At 42.1% G+C, this 15780-nt stretch overlaps 1 long non-coding RNA gene across 1 annotated transcript in view; it reads left to right on the top strand.

Annotated features, from left to right (window-relative positions):
- The window catches only part of LOC141134625 (uncharacterized), a 64758-nt gene that overhangs the window by 44803 nt on the left and 4175 nt on the right, over positions 1-15780 (top strand). Inside the window, exon 2 of the long non-coding RNA XR_012243242.1 lies at positions 13598-13655. This is a non-coding gene — a long non-coding RNA (uncharacterized lncRNA). The remainder of the gene's footprint in view (positions 1-13597; positions 13656-15780) is intronic.

The raw sequence follows: 15780 nt of genomic DNA, 5'->3' as shown, positions 1-15780 counted from the left end.
TCAAGGAAAAGGGACAAATCGGAGATGCAGGGTACCGTCTCAATGTTACCCAACTACTGAGATCTAACTGATCAGTCTTGCTGCGGCGAATTTGGAGTTGAAGAAAACTATCATACAAAAGCAAATCCAAAAATTAAATGCCAGAAGAATCGTACTTACTATGAGGCGGCAATTCTGAAACACAAAAAGCATAGAAAAAACTCAAACAAAAAGCAAGTCGAAACAATAGCGATTCATAATCAGAAAAACAAATGACAAACGTTGATGAACAAGTCTTTTCTAAGAGATCAACTGAAATCGGCACACGAGAATCAGACTTAAAAGTCGTCTTCTGATAACCTCTCAGGGCCTGTTTTACAGTGAAAAAAGCATGAAGGAAAACCAAGCAATTTTAGGAGAAAAAGATACCCCAGCTAATTTCTTCACAATATGAGAATAAAGCCCAGTACACTCGATTGGACTTTCCGCCAACAAAACCGTGGAATTTTGTTCGACGGGTGTTGGCTCAAACTTGTCTTGCATACACACGGTCCCACAAATGTTGGCCAACACTTACACAGTGACGTACTAGATGTACTACATGTTTTTTCAGCTCTTTAGCGCCACCCTTTGGGCTCCTTCTGCTAATTTTGTGTTAGTAGAAGTTTGGTGAGTGTTGATTCGCGCTTTTCTTTTTGCGTTTTTCATTTAGCGCTTTTCAGTTAGTTTCTGAACGGCCGTTCGTCAACCAGACATGTTGCGGAATCGGAGGAGATAACCTTTTATTTATTATTGGCCTTGGCGTTATTGTTTTCACATTTTTTTTTTGGTTGAATAATGATTTAAATTGGGATATTTTCTATATTTTTGGATGCATAGAATGCACTTTTTGGTTAAGTTCTATTGGCAGATAGCATGTCTAATTTTTTTTTTTAATGCACAATAAAAAAATTGTGTAGAATAATACTTGGCTATGTGTTTTACTTCAAATGACAGTTTGGGAGTAGGCAGTTACATTTAAAAAAATACAATGTAAAATTGACAAGGGACACCAACATAGTTGTATCTTTGATCTTATAAACTAGGGGATAATTGTGTTGTGGTAACTTGCACAAATAAAAAGAAAAAAACATAATAATATTATTCTTGATATCTCTAGAAAAAAAGCCTTTGAAAATTAGTTTGCAATAACTCCATCATTATCACCAGCAAACCAGCTTCATCATTATCCAATTAAAGAAGAAGAGAATTGTGAGCTGCATTTGGAGTTTTCATAATTTGCCATGTCACGAATGTTAATTCTCCAATACGAACGCTAGTTTACAAGACCGACCGCTTCTGCTTCCGGGCATGCGTGTTTGTACTTTGGACTTTTGTCCGACAGACTTGTGTACACACGATCGGAAAGTCCGACAACACACATTTGTTGGCGGAAAATTTGAGAACATGCTAGCCAACATTTGTTGATGGAAAGTCTGACAACAATTGTCCGATGTAGTATACACACAGTCGGATTTTCCGCCAACAGCCTGCCATCCAACATTTCCCATCGGAGAATCCGATCGTGTGTATGGGGCTTAAGAATAATGAGATGACATTAAAAAATGTAAAAAAGACAATACCAAATTTTCAGAAAATGAGTGTCATTTTTGATTATTTGAATCCAGTAAACTACACCAAGACATCCATGCGGCATAGTAGTCCGCCCACGTGGAAGGGGCTAACGATTTACCAATAGCCAATCCAATATGAGTCAAACCAGGGTCCATAAATGTTGCGGGCATGGAAGGCCGAATTTGTCTACTCCCGAAACCAACTCCCGAAAATGATCTAACTGCAAACTTCCCATGTGAATACTTAGCTCTAATCCATATATAGCGCCCCCCTGGGTCTACTGGGAGCAGAACGGGTACCTCTAGATACAGGGAGCGGACTTACATTCACCCCAGGGCTGAGCCTATGGCTATAATGGGAAGTTAGAAAAAATGTGGGTGCCAGTCACTTTAGGTATTTTTCAATGCTTTAATTAGAACTTCAGATACCCTTTTTAGCAGATCACTTACAGACTCCTTGAATCAAAGGACAAAACAGCTTTTCTTCTAATAGATCTTGAATACCTGGTTAGGTCTCTCACACAGACCTAGCAACCAGTAGATGTCTGGATAAGTGTCTCTCACACACTTAGCAGCTAGGAGCTTGTTACCTTGATTAAATTGTAGAACAGCTTCACAGTACCAGAACCTTTAAGCCATCTGGCGGTACTGTAAGGGTAGTTTAGATGTAGGTGCGTCCTCCCACAGAGTCACCAGGCCCTTCTGAGAGACCAGCCTTCATCCTGGCTCTCTCCAGCTAGGGTTCTCCCCTGGATCTCCTTAGCTTGGCTCTGCTTCTTCCAAACAGGCAAGGCAGCCTAAGGACCACCACAGGAGTAGTAGGCCCCAGACAGGCTTCTGGGCCTACTTGCAGAGCTTGCAGCAACGTAGCCTCAGGCCTGGAGGGCCACGAGGTGAGAACTGACTAGAGCACATGGCCTCTGGCCAATAAATACCCCTTCCCAGAAGGCACAGCAGCTAGGAACCTCCTACTGGGCTATTTCTGGAAAAAGAATATTCATTACAGCTCAACCTAGTTGTTATTTTCACACTGTCCTGTGGTACCTGTGACACCTACTGGCAACAGTGGGAAATGTACAACACAGTCAAGTTTAGAACAGAACCAATAAACTATGTACAATCAATCTGAGCTGGTTACAGCTCAGCCAAAACTAAATTTACACTATAGCCCCATTTTTGGGAACAGGGGGCTACACATATATTTAATTCTAAACACTTGAAAACCAAATGTCTAAGAACAGCCAAAAAGGGCAAAGATTTAGAGGATAAACAGTTGATAGCATATACTACAGCTTTGTTATTAGAATGCAAAAGAATCTGTCTATTAGCAAAATAGGCCCCCCCAAAGATCAAGAGAAATTACCACAGGAAAAATTTCCAAAAGAGCAATGTTATTTGTAAAACCCTGTGCCTGCCAAGAAACTGGCCACCTATCAGCAGACCAATGTCCCTGCCAATAAACGCCATATCCAACTGAACCAGACACGTCTGTGAACAAATCAAGATTAACATCAGTACAGAACGGAGCTTGCCAAAAAGAAGAACCATTAAAAGACGATAAAACCTTTCTCCATACCACCAAATCTTCACGCAAGTCAGTTGTGATACGCTCAAAATGAAACAGCGATTTAATGCCGGATATAGATCTGTAAATAAGTTTAGAGAATACTGTGGAATAATCCTAGAGGCAAAAGCCAACAAACCTAACAATGATTGCAAAACTTTTAAAACAACTTTACGTCTTGCAAGCATGTAATCAGTTAGAAAAATAAGCTTAGCAACTTTATCTGGAGGTAAGTGGAAGAAACTGCATCAGGTCAGTATCTATAGCGATACCTAAAAATTCCAAACAGGTAGTAGGAAGCACAGTCTTTTCTTGAGCAAGGGGTACCCCAAAACATCGGCAAATGACTTGAAATTCTGTAAGCAGATATAAACATTCAACAGAATTAGCAGGGCCAATAAAAAAAATTGTCTAGATAATGGAGTAAATTATCCAAACCCAGAGAAGAACATACAACCCATTCTAAAAACGTAGAAAACATTTCAAAATAACGACAAGACAAAGAGCAGCCCATAGGCAGGCACTTGTCAAAAAAAATGACCATTAAAGAAAAAACCCAAAGAACTAAAAGCATTGGGGTGAATTGGTAAAAGCCTGAAAGCCAACCTAATGTCAGCTTTAGCCAGCAGTGCTCTATGGCCAGCTTTTTGAATCTTAACTAGGGCATCATCGAAAGAAGAATAAGAGACTGAGCAAAGTGATGGGTCAATGTCATCATTTAATGAGAAACCTTTTGGGTAAGAGGGGTGGTGGATCAACCGGAAGGAATTAGGATCCTTCTTGGGAATAAGTCCTACTGGAGAAATCCGAAAGTCTGGAAAAAGGGGAAATTCAAAAGGACCCTACCCTACCATCTTCGATCTCCCGCCAGATTTTACATTCCACTACTGCAGCATGATGCCGAACCGTATTACGCCAAACCTCTTGCTTATTACACAGGAAACAACCTGCACCTTTAAACGTTGGCAATCGGAAACTATCACGGAAACCCTCAAATAACATGGTTGCCGTCCATTGATTTGGCCACTGTTGAAACCACGGCAACATGTTTAGTATGGTCAATGGTGTGACCGCTTTTGAGAAAAAGATCTCTGGGTGAAGCCGTTGCTGAAGAAGATAATTTTTTAAAACAGAGACGCTGGATGAGTCACAGCACAATGTGCACACTCGTGCTTGTACTTGCAGGAATGGGGCCATTTGCACTGCCCTTCATTAAAGCTAAAGCACAAACCACGACGGAACCCTAAATTAGAAGGAGGTGTTGGTTTTTACATATTGTTTTTGTGGCAACAATACATTTTGCCACAAACCGACATCTTTAACCCCCCCACTTCAATGTTTTGTGTACAGAAAGCTTTTGCCTGAACGATCCGTCGAAAAGGTGCGAGGAACTGATTTAAGTTTGTCTTCAGAAAAATTTTCAGAATTCTTTCTATCAAATCTATTATCCTTAAAAGAAGGGAGCAAAGATAAAACGTCAATATAATTTCCATTGCAAATTTTATCTTTGACTGCTGGATTCAAATGAAAACCCAGCGGTGAAAGTTCACATGGTAAAAGCTCTTTAAAACTACTTCCAGGGACTGAAGGAGAACCGGCCGGAGAAGAAACTGGTAATAAAGGTGACACATTAATTGGATTGGAAATTGCTGGAACAACCGAATTACCAGAGCAATCGTCAACCCAAACCTGCGCAACACCAGGATTCACCAAAGACAGGATAAGTCTTGTCCTAATTTATCAACTAATTTACTCAAAGTGTGAGTCAAATCACATAAAGATTGGAAATTCTGTAACTCACCAGACCGAACAAAAGGGTCAATCCCCGCAGGATTTGACGGTGGGTCCTGGATTTCAAAAGACACTGAAGCGATACCATCTGAAATTCTGTGCAGGCTCTAGAGGAGCAGAGGGAGACAAGCTAGGTGGATTAATAATAGCAGCACGTCTACTGAAAACAAGTGATTCCTGGACAGCAGAAGGACCTTGAGAAGCAATAGATGCAGCAGAAACTGTTTTTAAAACAAGCATTTTACTCCTCTGTTTACTTCTAGGAAAATGGCTAGCCTGTGAAAAAACGTGCAAATTGCTTACCAGCAGTCTTGCGAGGAGGTGAAGGGGATTCGATCCTGCAATGTTTCTGAAGTTTCTAAATTTTTCCCCTAGAAGACGCAGCCGGCTGAACAGCGATGGATCCCAGCTGAGATTCTGGCATTGAATGGCACACTTTTTCTAAAGCTGCTGACATAACAATGTTAGTAGGGAAGGCCGGGGGTTTGATCTGGCAAAGCCTCTGACTTTTCTTAATAGAAGATTTTGCTGACGCTACTGCGCATGCGCCCGACTTGTCCTTTGGCCCCATTTGTCTCTTAGCATGGAAATCATTATAGACAAGCAGGTCAGCAGGCGGAGACAACACTAAAGATGACCTGGAAGAAGAAGGCAATAGGTTATCGTCGTGCAGATGAGAGACCTGGCTGGAGAGACCTGGAGTGACTTGGCTTATAGAAATGGGGAACGTAGGCACTGAAACCGGAGATGAAACCAGAACCAGAGAGGTAAATGATGTGGAAGGTATGACCGCAGGAGCCCCAGGTTGATCAGCCGCAGCATTTCGAATGAAAAGCATTTCTTCATCCATTCGTCCCCATCAGGAGCACCGGCTCTCTCCATAATCTGACGCAGGAACGGCTTCATGGCATGGAGGTAATCTGGAGATGTGTCTTCTTCTCTGCTGCTCTTCTGCCGACTGTTACTACGCACTTGATTTTCTTTATATAGTGCCCAGCTTGTGCCAAATTTAACATATGACCCTAATGATATTTTAAAAAACTGTCAAGTTTTAAATGTGTAGTCAGCCACGGTACCATAGGTGGGCGGCGCAAATTTCTTTGCTCCTCCCTTCTCCCTTTTCTCTGATGAATCCCCTTTCTGATTGTTTTGGGACATCCGGAAAAAACCTTGTCCACAGAAGAAAAGGTGAGCGCTACTATTCCTGTGTCATGCCAACAGTAAAGCATCCTGAGACCTTTCATGTGTGGGGTTGCTTCTCAGCCAAGCCACAATTTTCCCTATGAACACAGCCATGAATAAAAAATGATACAAAAACATCCTCCAAGAGCAACTTCTCCCAACCATCAAAGAACAGTTTGGTGAGGAACAATGTCTTTTCCAGCATGATGGAGCACCTTGACTTAAGGCAAAAGTGATAACTAAGTGGTTTGGGGAACAAAACATTAACATTTTTTGTCCATAACAAGGAAACACCTCAGACCTTAATCCCATTGATTATGCAAGAATGGGCTGCCAACAGTCAGGATGTGGCCCAGAAGTTGATTGACAGCATGCCAAGGCGAATTTCAGAGGTCTTGAAAAAGAAGGGTCAACACTGCAAATATTGACTCTATGCATAAACGTAATGTAATTATCAATAAAAGCCCTTGACACTTAAAAAATGCTTGGAATGTCAGGGCCACGAAAGAACAAAAAAGGAGAAGTGGCCCCTTGGGATTGTCACCCCTAACACCCATTTGTTTTTATAAATAAATGTTACCTTTAGTAGAGGGCTATGATAATTGTTAAGTACATGTCTCCCTATGGCTGCTTTGCTGGTTCTTTCTGTTTTGTGTTTCAGGTGACAAGCTGCCTGCTGTTGCTAGGAAGATTTACCTCAGCTGCTGAGCACTGGATTGGTGACAAATCCTTTGACGGGAAACATCTAGCCAATGAGTGTAACCTTTTACTTATATCCTCTCCTGTCACTGGGTGGAGTCAGCATTTACCTCAGGTCTGTCAGCTAGACTCACCTCTGGATTCTCCTCAACCTTCCTTCTGGATCTTTTGACCTGCTCTCCCACCCTCCCTCCCCTTTGTCATTTCCCCTCGTCGCGGTATCTCTTTATGTGGGTAATGTCGCCCGCTTTGTGGGTGGACAGTGGTTGGTACGCTGTTACTTGGTTGGTATAAGATATTGCTGCTTGAGTCTTAGTGACTAAGCAGGTTGGTCTGTTATTGGTTACCAACAGTTCTGCTGGATATTGAAGGTCCATCTTTTTGGGTAATGTCGCCCACTTTGTGGATGGACAGTGGTTGGTAAACTGTTATTTGGTTGGTATAAGATATTGCTGCTTGAGTCTTAGTGACTAAGCATGTTGGTCTGTTAATGGTTAACAGCAATTCTGTTTGGTATTAAAGGTTATAGTTAATTTCATAATTAAAATTGTTTTAAACCCAATAAAGGGGCCACGGCCTAAACTTTTCCACAATCCTTGTCGTGTGTTTATTTTATATTTTAGGTATGTTCTTATGTTATGATGGGTGTGGGGTGTACAATCCCATTATACCATAGTAACATCTGACAAAAAGATCTAAAACCACTGAAGCAGCAGACTTTGTCATAATTAATATTTTTGTCATTCTCAAAATTTTTGGCCAGGGCTGTACTTCTGGAGAGCAAAAAGTAGAAGAAGGCAGGAAAAGTGCTGTGATCTTTATGAGAGGTAAATAATATGTTCAAATGTTACAACTGAATATGTGATAATGCCGAGTCCGCATTAAATTCATATTAATGAATACACTCAGTCATGACTCGTCTTTTTAAACAAGTAAATGTAATGTCTACCTGTCCTTCATAAACTATATGTTGTGGTCTGTTGCTAGCATTAACACATTGCATTAGTTAAAAAGAAGACGACCCGTTCCTAGTAAACCAGCGCTCATGTGACGGTGAAATTTGAATATACAAACCTTATCTGGATATAAAAAAGGGGGCCAATTAAGGCTACAGCTGCTACCATATAACCAGCCCAAAAGTCAAGTAAAACAGATAAAACAAAACAAAACAAATTCCAACAGACCCAGGCAGCGCTATACACACACACTATAAAACTCTTACCAGAAAACACTTGAACACTGTGCATAAATATCTGAGTATTGTATGGACAATCTCTCCAGGGATATTTCCTCTCTGAGTCCCGTTGATACCAGACAGCTGGATCTCTCAATCAGGAAGTCATTCAAAGAAAAAAAGGAGGAAACACCATAGCGTAATCACATTTAAAATCTCTTTATTTAGCTTCAAAACTCAAACACTCCCCCCTTTAGGACTTGCACTTACAAGCTATGCATACAAAATTGCCATATATTCACATGTAGTCAGCAAGAACGATCGAGGATCGTTACAGTGTCTCCTACCCCACTGAGCCTGCCTCTCCAGCGGCAGACACTACGGTGTCTTCGAACGACGTGTTGACTACTATTCATTGTATGGCTCCACGCTGACGCGCTTCGTCATTCACAACATTATCTGAGGGTGTGGCTATACAACGTAACGTATCCTTATACACTAGAGCTTGGCTGGGAATATTTAACCCCTCACATTATACAGTATCCTCTCTAAGCTGAAGTGTCACTACGACAGCTGAGGTAACATGATCAGCTAGCAGAGACGTACGGGAGCCACAAATCACCGATTGGTGGGAAGGCAGCTCCACACACGTACTTATGCCCGCGGATAGATCACCTGTATAACTTAACCATAGCAATCATTCCAACAGTATTAACTCATGATAATATAATACCTAAATATAAAAATACATATAAAATGCATTCACTTTTACCTATAACGGTAATTATATATGATTACATAGTACAATCATATTCATCGCATATTAAATACACATGATCAATTGGGCAACGATCAGACCAAAATCAATGACTATTGCAATAGAATAAATTCATACTGATTTTAAATGTAAACTAAAAGATGGATGTAAAACACATATATATATAAAAATAAAATGTATATATATAGGAGTAAATGAGCTACACACTTGACTTCACATTATATAGCCCCCCTTAGCATATACCATTTATATGGTAGTTGGCATCTCCTACATACTTATAAAAAATGGTCAATCCTCAAAAAATGATGCCATAAAGTAAAACTAAGGGGCACTTCACATTAAAATATAAATTGATCAGCAATTGTGCTTGAGCCGACATGGAATAAGATTAACGGCTAACCTATCTCCCTAGCTGCCTCATTTTCCTCTTTTTGAATATTGGGGAAAAGGGTAGTACCAAATAGGCAATACCCTAAAAAATATAATACAGTAAAAATGAAGATAAAAAAATATATATATAGGGGCCTTGCCTATATACTGCCTCAATATTTACTGATGAAACAATTAACATCCAGTTCTACATTCAAGCCACTGGGCATAAGTGTGTTCATCAAAAACATCCAGCACGTTTCACTCTTAGATATTTCACGTATTAGGTTAGAACCTATCCAATTTGGGTGAACCCTATCAACCCCCCAAAACTTTAGACCAAATGGATCTTGATTATGATGGTTCTTAAAATGCATGGAAACGCTGTGATAGTTAAACCCAATCTCTGTTATGTATGTGTTCCGAAATGCGTTTTTTTACGGTTCTTTTCGTACGGTCCATTGTTACCAGTAGACGTAAATTTGGTCAATCCTCGAATAGGGCGGTTGACTTTAGAACAAGTTTGACATCTCCTACAAGCAAAGAAACCCGCACAATCCCAAAAAACATTGCATTAGTTGATGCGTTTCTGATATTTAATATCACTAAAGATAGTAACCCCATAATGTTCCCATATAGAATACAAAATTTTTTGCTGTAATGGGGAATTAATAAAACCCTGCATTTTCCGTGAGCATCTTCACCAGTCTGCTTGCTGTTCTCCGGGCTTGGGAATCTGTTGTCACTCTGGACTTTATTTGAAGTCCTATCTTGGGAATGGCTGTCGCAAGAAATTGCTGTGCACTGTCTACTGCCTTGGTAACACATAAACACTATCTGGGAACTGTCAGTGTGACATTAGTGAGCTATGTTACACTGATACAAGAGATAAAAGTCATGTTGCCGTCTAATTTATTGATATAACAAAAAGTAAAACTAAGACGATTTCAGATAAATCATAATTTTGAAATAAGATTATTTGTTCCTTCCCTGCGCTAACTCATCCCCTTTAAAGTAAACCTGTCATATCTTTCTCAGTTTAGTCATTTACAATATAAATTGTATTCTGCCAGAAAGTGATAATGTCCTGGAAATATTCCAGTCATTGACTTTATCCCTTTACCGAGGCCATACACTTATATGTGACAGCATGACCGTGCAGAGGCGTAACTAGAACCTTCAGGGCCCCAGTGCAAGAAACCATAATGGGCCCCCCTTCCATCCGAGCCCCGGGCTTCCAATTTTGGGAGGGTGTCCATGGACATTCTCCCAAAACCATGCTTCCCGCATGCCCCCTGGGATGTACATCAAGCGCAATCACAGTGGCCCTTTACCATGTGATCAGCTGATCACATGTAAACAGACTTGCCGGTTATCCGCAGCCCTTTCCTCCCGTGCTGTGTCTGTGTTAGGAAAGGACTGCCATTAACTGTAAAGAATGTCAGTAAATTGTTTACACTGATAATCAGTGCCCCAATTATCAGTGCCATCTATCAGTGCTCATCAATGCCACCTATTAGTGCCCATCAATGCTGTCTATCAGTGCTCATCAATGTCGCCTATCAGTGCCCATCAAATCTGCCTACAAGTGTTACCCATCAGTGCTCATTAATGCTGCCTATTAGTGCCCATCAATTCTGCCTATCAGCACCACCTATCAGTGCTCATTAATGCCGCCTAACAGCGTCCATCAGCGCCACCTATTAGTACTTTTCAATGCTTCCTGAGTTCTGCCTATCAGTGTTCCTCAGTGCCCATCAGTGCAGCCTATGAATTCTGCCTATCAGTGCTCATCAATGCCCATCATTGCCACCTATAAGTGCTCATCAATGCCCATCAGTGCCACCTATAAGTGCCTATCAATGCCACCTATCAGTGCAGCCTATCAGTGCACATTAGTGCCTCCTATCAGTGCTTGTTAATACGGCCTATCTGTGCCCATTAGTGCCTCCTATCGGTGCCCATCAGTGCCTTCTATCAGTGCCCATCAGTGCCTCCTATCAGTGCCCATCAGTGCCTTCTATCATTGCTCATCAGTGCCTTCTATCAGTGCCCATCAGTGCCTCCCATTGGTGTCTTCTATCAGTGCCCATCGGTGCCTTCTATCAGTGCTCATCAGTGAATCCTATCAGTTCCCATCAGTGCCTTCTATCAGTGCCCATCAGTGCCTCCTATGAGTGCTCATCAGTGCCTCTTATCAGTGCCTCCTATCAGTGCCCATAAATTCCTCCTATCATTGCCTTCTATCAGTGCCCATTAGTGCCTCCTATCAGTGCCCATCAGTGCCTTCTATCAGTGCTCATCAGTAAATCATATCAGTGCCCATCAGTGCCTCCTATCAGTGCCCATCAGTGCCTCCTATCAGTGCTCATCAGTGCCTTCTATCAGTGCTCATCAGTGCCTCCTATCAGTGCTCATCAGTGCCTCCTATCACTGCCCACCAGTGCCTCCCATCGGTGCCTTATATCAGTGCTCATCAGTGAATCCTATCAGGTCCCATCAGTGCCTTCTATCAGTGCTCATCAGTGCTTTCTATCAGTGCTCATCAGTGCCTTCTATCAGTGTCCATCAGTGCCTTCTATCATTGTCCATCAGTGCCTTCTATCAGTGGTCATCGGTGCCTTCTATCAGTCCCTTCTATCAGTGCCCATTAGTGCCTTCTATCAGTGCCCATCAGTGCCTTCTATCAGTGTCCAACAGAGTCCCCTGTCTTCTCAGGACAGCACGGCTCTGAGCGGAGAGCGTTTCTCTCATGTAACAGCAGCACAAAGACACCGGCATTGACAGTTCTATCTCCTCCTCGGTCCGTCCTCTCTCGCACAGGATGACAGAGGACACAGCTGATCTGCTCCCCTTTCTCTCCCTCCCTTCTGTGTGCTCCGCGGGCAGTCAAGTGTGAAGCTAATGCTCACATTTCCAGCGGAGCACACACAGGAGAGTGGGGGGAGAAGGGAGAGCAGGTCAGCTGTGCCCTCTGTCATCCCATGCGAGAGAGGACGGACCGAGGAGGAGACAGAAATGTCAATGCCGGTGTCTCTGTGCTCCTGTTACATGAGAGAAACGCACTCCGCTCAGAGCCGCATGAATAGTAACCCCGCTGGGGCCCAACCACAGTGACGGAATGCCAGGGCCCCATCGCAAGTGCAACTGTTGCGACCCTGGTAATTCCGCCACTGTGACGGTGGTCTTTTGTAAACCTCAAACATGAAATATAAACAAAGCATATCCTTCTATAGCAGCGGTTCTCAACTCCTGTCCTCGGGACCCACTAACAAGCCAGGTTTGCATGATAGCTGAAATACATCACAGGTGATATAATTTGCTGCTCAGTGATTGCAGTATTCTAGTCTGCATCTCCCCAAGGTAATACTTAAATTCTGTGTGTATAAAAAAATGTGAAAGAAATTGCACTGTCTTAAACAAAAAATAGTAGCTGCCAGCATATCAGATAGTCTGTGAAAAAGAAAAGCAAATAAAATGGTATAGTGCAGCGCTAATGCAATGAAAAAAACAGTGAAGATATCCCAATGAAAAATTGAGGTATAACGCTTTTAATGTCTTCTCAAATGTGAGTGACAATTTTAGCATTTTCAATACATGTTTTACATCTAGACGGAATCACACTATGTGGCCCAATTTTTTCTCCTTTTGCCATATGTCACACTGAGAGGAACTGCTCACGAATTCCAGTTGCTATTCATATGGTGGATACTCACTGATGTCACAATCGTCACGGATCCCACATCCGATTCGGTCTAGATTGGAAGTCGTGGTTGCCGTACCTCCTTGGGTGTGTTGCACCAAAAGCTTGGTTGACTCATCAGGCATACGCCTTGTTGGGTTCAACCTGTCTGGTAAGCCTCTTTCCTTACGGTGGTGGATTATCTACAGACAACCAGTTCACATTCATTTATAGTCACCATTTTGATGTCATATATATGCACTATATGCACTTTATATACACTATCACTGTTGATCTACACTTCAACAATATTGTGGTTTAATAATATTATTGTATTTGCACGTATATATACCCCAATTTCTCATTGGGATATCTTCACTGTTTTTTTCATTGCATTAGAGCTGCACTATACTATTTTATTTGGAATACTTAAATTCTGGCCTGTTAGTGGGTCCTGAGGACCGGAGTTGAGAACCACTGCTCTATAGTGTGTAGTTGTCCCAATTAAAAGCACTAAGTGCCATTTCTGTCTGCTGCTTCTTTTCTCTGCTATCAGCCCAAATCACTTCTGACCATTTTTCCTGACACGAAAAGAAAAATGGTGACAGGGGAGGAACCTCCAGCAGATTTACAGCCTCAGCTCTGTTTCTGTGTGCTATGTAAAGGGGGATGTGTCTCTTTCCTCCAATCAGCTCTCAAAACTCTACTCACTGAACTCTGCAGAGTGTAACTTCAGCTCTCCATCCCCTTCTTTCTGAATTTTCAGACAAGCGTATAAATTCAGCACTTTGAAGCGATGAAGAGAAGAGACTGCAGATAAACAGGTACAACGTATGTAGAAAGATTTGTTTTATTTCTGTGTATCACACCCTAAAAGATGCATTAAAGATGGTGCAGCCATAAGACCATACAACAGAACAAAATATTACAGCGCACACATGCAAAAAAGACATTTACCTCCTGCTGCAAGGCAATTTAAAACACCTAGACATTTTCAAAAAACATTATCAAAAAATATGGGGATTTGGTCACACCATATTGCTATATGGTGCTTAAGCCCACTTACTGCGACAAAGTACCCCATGATTAGTGGGTCCTACGCTATCCATAGAATGGGAGATGTGCTTCTCTGAACCATGGGAGCCATACACTCCTCTATATGGGAGAACTAAAGGTCTGCCCCCCAAATATCTTGTTTGTCTGTTGTATGGATTCTGATCAAATCTTTTTGGGCTGGAGCACCCCACTCTCTCATCAGTGCCTCTCATTGGTGTCCACCTGTGTCATGGGTGGAGACCTTTAGTTCTCCCATATAGAGGAGCGTATGGCTCTCATGGTTCAGAGAAGCAGGAGCTCCCATTCTATGGATAGCGTAGGACCCAGTAAGTAAATGGGCTTAAGCACCATATAGCAATATGGTGTGACCAAATCCCCATATTTTTTGATAATGTTTTTTGAAAATGTCTAGGTGTTTTAAAGCGGAGGTTCGCCAAATTTTTTTTCTTAAAAGTCAGCAGCTACAAATACTGCAGCTGCTGACTTTTAAAATATGGACACTTACCTGTCCAGGGCGCCCGCGATGTCGGCACCCGAAGCCGATCTGTCGCTTGGTTTTTGGGTGCTGCTGCCGCCATCTTCGGTAAGGGAATCAGGAAGTGAAGCCTTGCGGCTTCACTTCCCAGGCTCCCTACTGCACATGCGCGAGTCGCACTGTGCAATCCGGATGGTCCCTGCTGTCTCTGGGACCCGTGTGTTTCCCAGCAGACAACGGGAGGGGGGGATGGGAAGAGGCGTAGACTCCCCTGGGAGTCTATGCCCGGAAGTGGGTGCAAATACCTGTATTATACAGGTATCTGCACCCCCCTGAAAGGTGCAGCAGGCGGTAAATGTCTTTTTTGCATGTGTGCACTGTAATATTTTGTTCTGTTGTATGGTCTTATGGCTGCACCATTTTTAATGCACCTTCTAGGGTGTGCCACCAAAATATCTTGTTTGTCTATTTTATGGATTCTGACCAAATCCTTTTGGGCTGGAGCACCCCACTCCCTCATCAGTGCCTCTCATTAGTGTCCACCTGTGTCATGGGTTGAGAACTTTAGTTCTCCCATATAGAGGAGTGTATGTCTTCCATGGTTCAGAGAAGCAGGATCTCCCATTCTATGAATAACGTAGAACCCACTGATCATGGGGTACTTTGTCGCAGTAAGTGGGCTTAAGCACTACATAGCAATATGGTGTGACCAAATCCCCATATTTTTTTATAACGTTTTTTGAAAATGTCTAGGTGTTTTAAATCTCTTTTTTGCATGTGTAATATTTTGTTCTGTTGTATGGTCTTATGGCTGCACCATCTTTAATGCATCTTTTAGGGTGTGCCCCCCAAATATCTTGTTTGTCCAGTGTGAAAGCCAAGCTCAGTAATCACATGGCCAGGAAGCCCATGTAACTCTAACATATTGAACAGTGAAAAGGCCAGCTGGAGAGGGTTAAGATCCAAGTGTTAATATAGCCCATTAATTTTGAATGATGAAAAAACAAACATGGCCTATTTATTATTAACACAGCACACCACGGCAGTGTGTTGTGCATTGCTGTGTACTGTACTATGCATAATGAATGGTACTGCAGTGCACTGCACATGGGCAAGAGCAGGTGTGGTGTTTTGTGCTGTTGTATAATGTGCGTTAATAAAACACACACATGTGAATTGACTCTTAAAGTGTCACTAAGCCCACATCATAAAAAACTATCAATAAACGGTGTATTACATGCTGTTCATACTCACTCTCACTAGTCACTATGATCTCCTCCTCCATGCCCACTTACCAGCTAAACACAATGGGGGTGGGATATTACACATAGATTGATGGAGGCTTCACCTCCCTCTTATTCTAAGACACAGGCTGGATGAGCGTGACTGCCAAAAGTTATTTCCACAAAATAATAAGG

The sequence above is a fragment of the Aquarana catesbeiana genome, linkage group LG03 (assembly GCF_042186555.1).
Source record: "Aquarana catesbeiana isolate 2022-GZ linkage group LG03, ASM4218655v1, whole genome shotgun sequence".
Taxonomy (NCBI): domain Eukaryota; kingdom Metazoa; phylum Chordata; class Amphibia; order Anura; family Ranidae; genus Aquarana; species Aquarana catesbeiana.
Note: the sequence above shows the minus strand (reverse complement) of the source record. Positions and strands in the feature narration are given on the sequence as shown.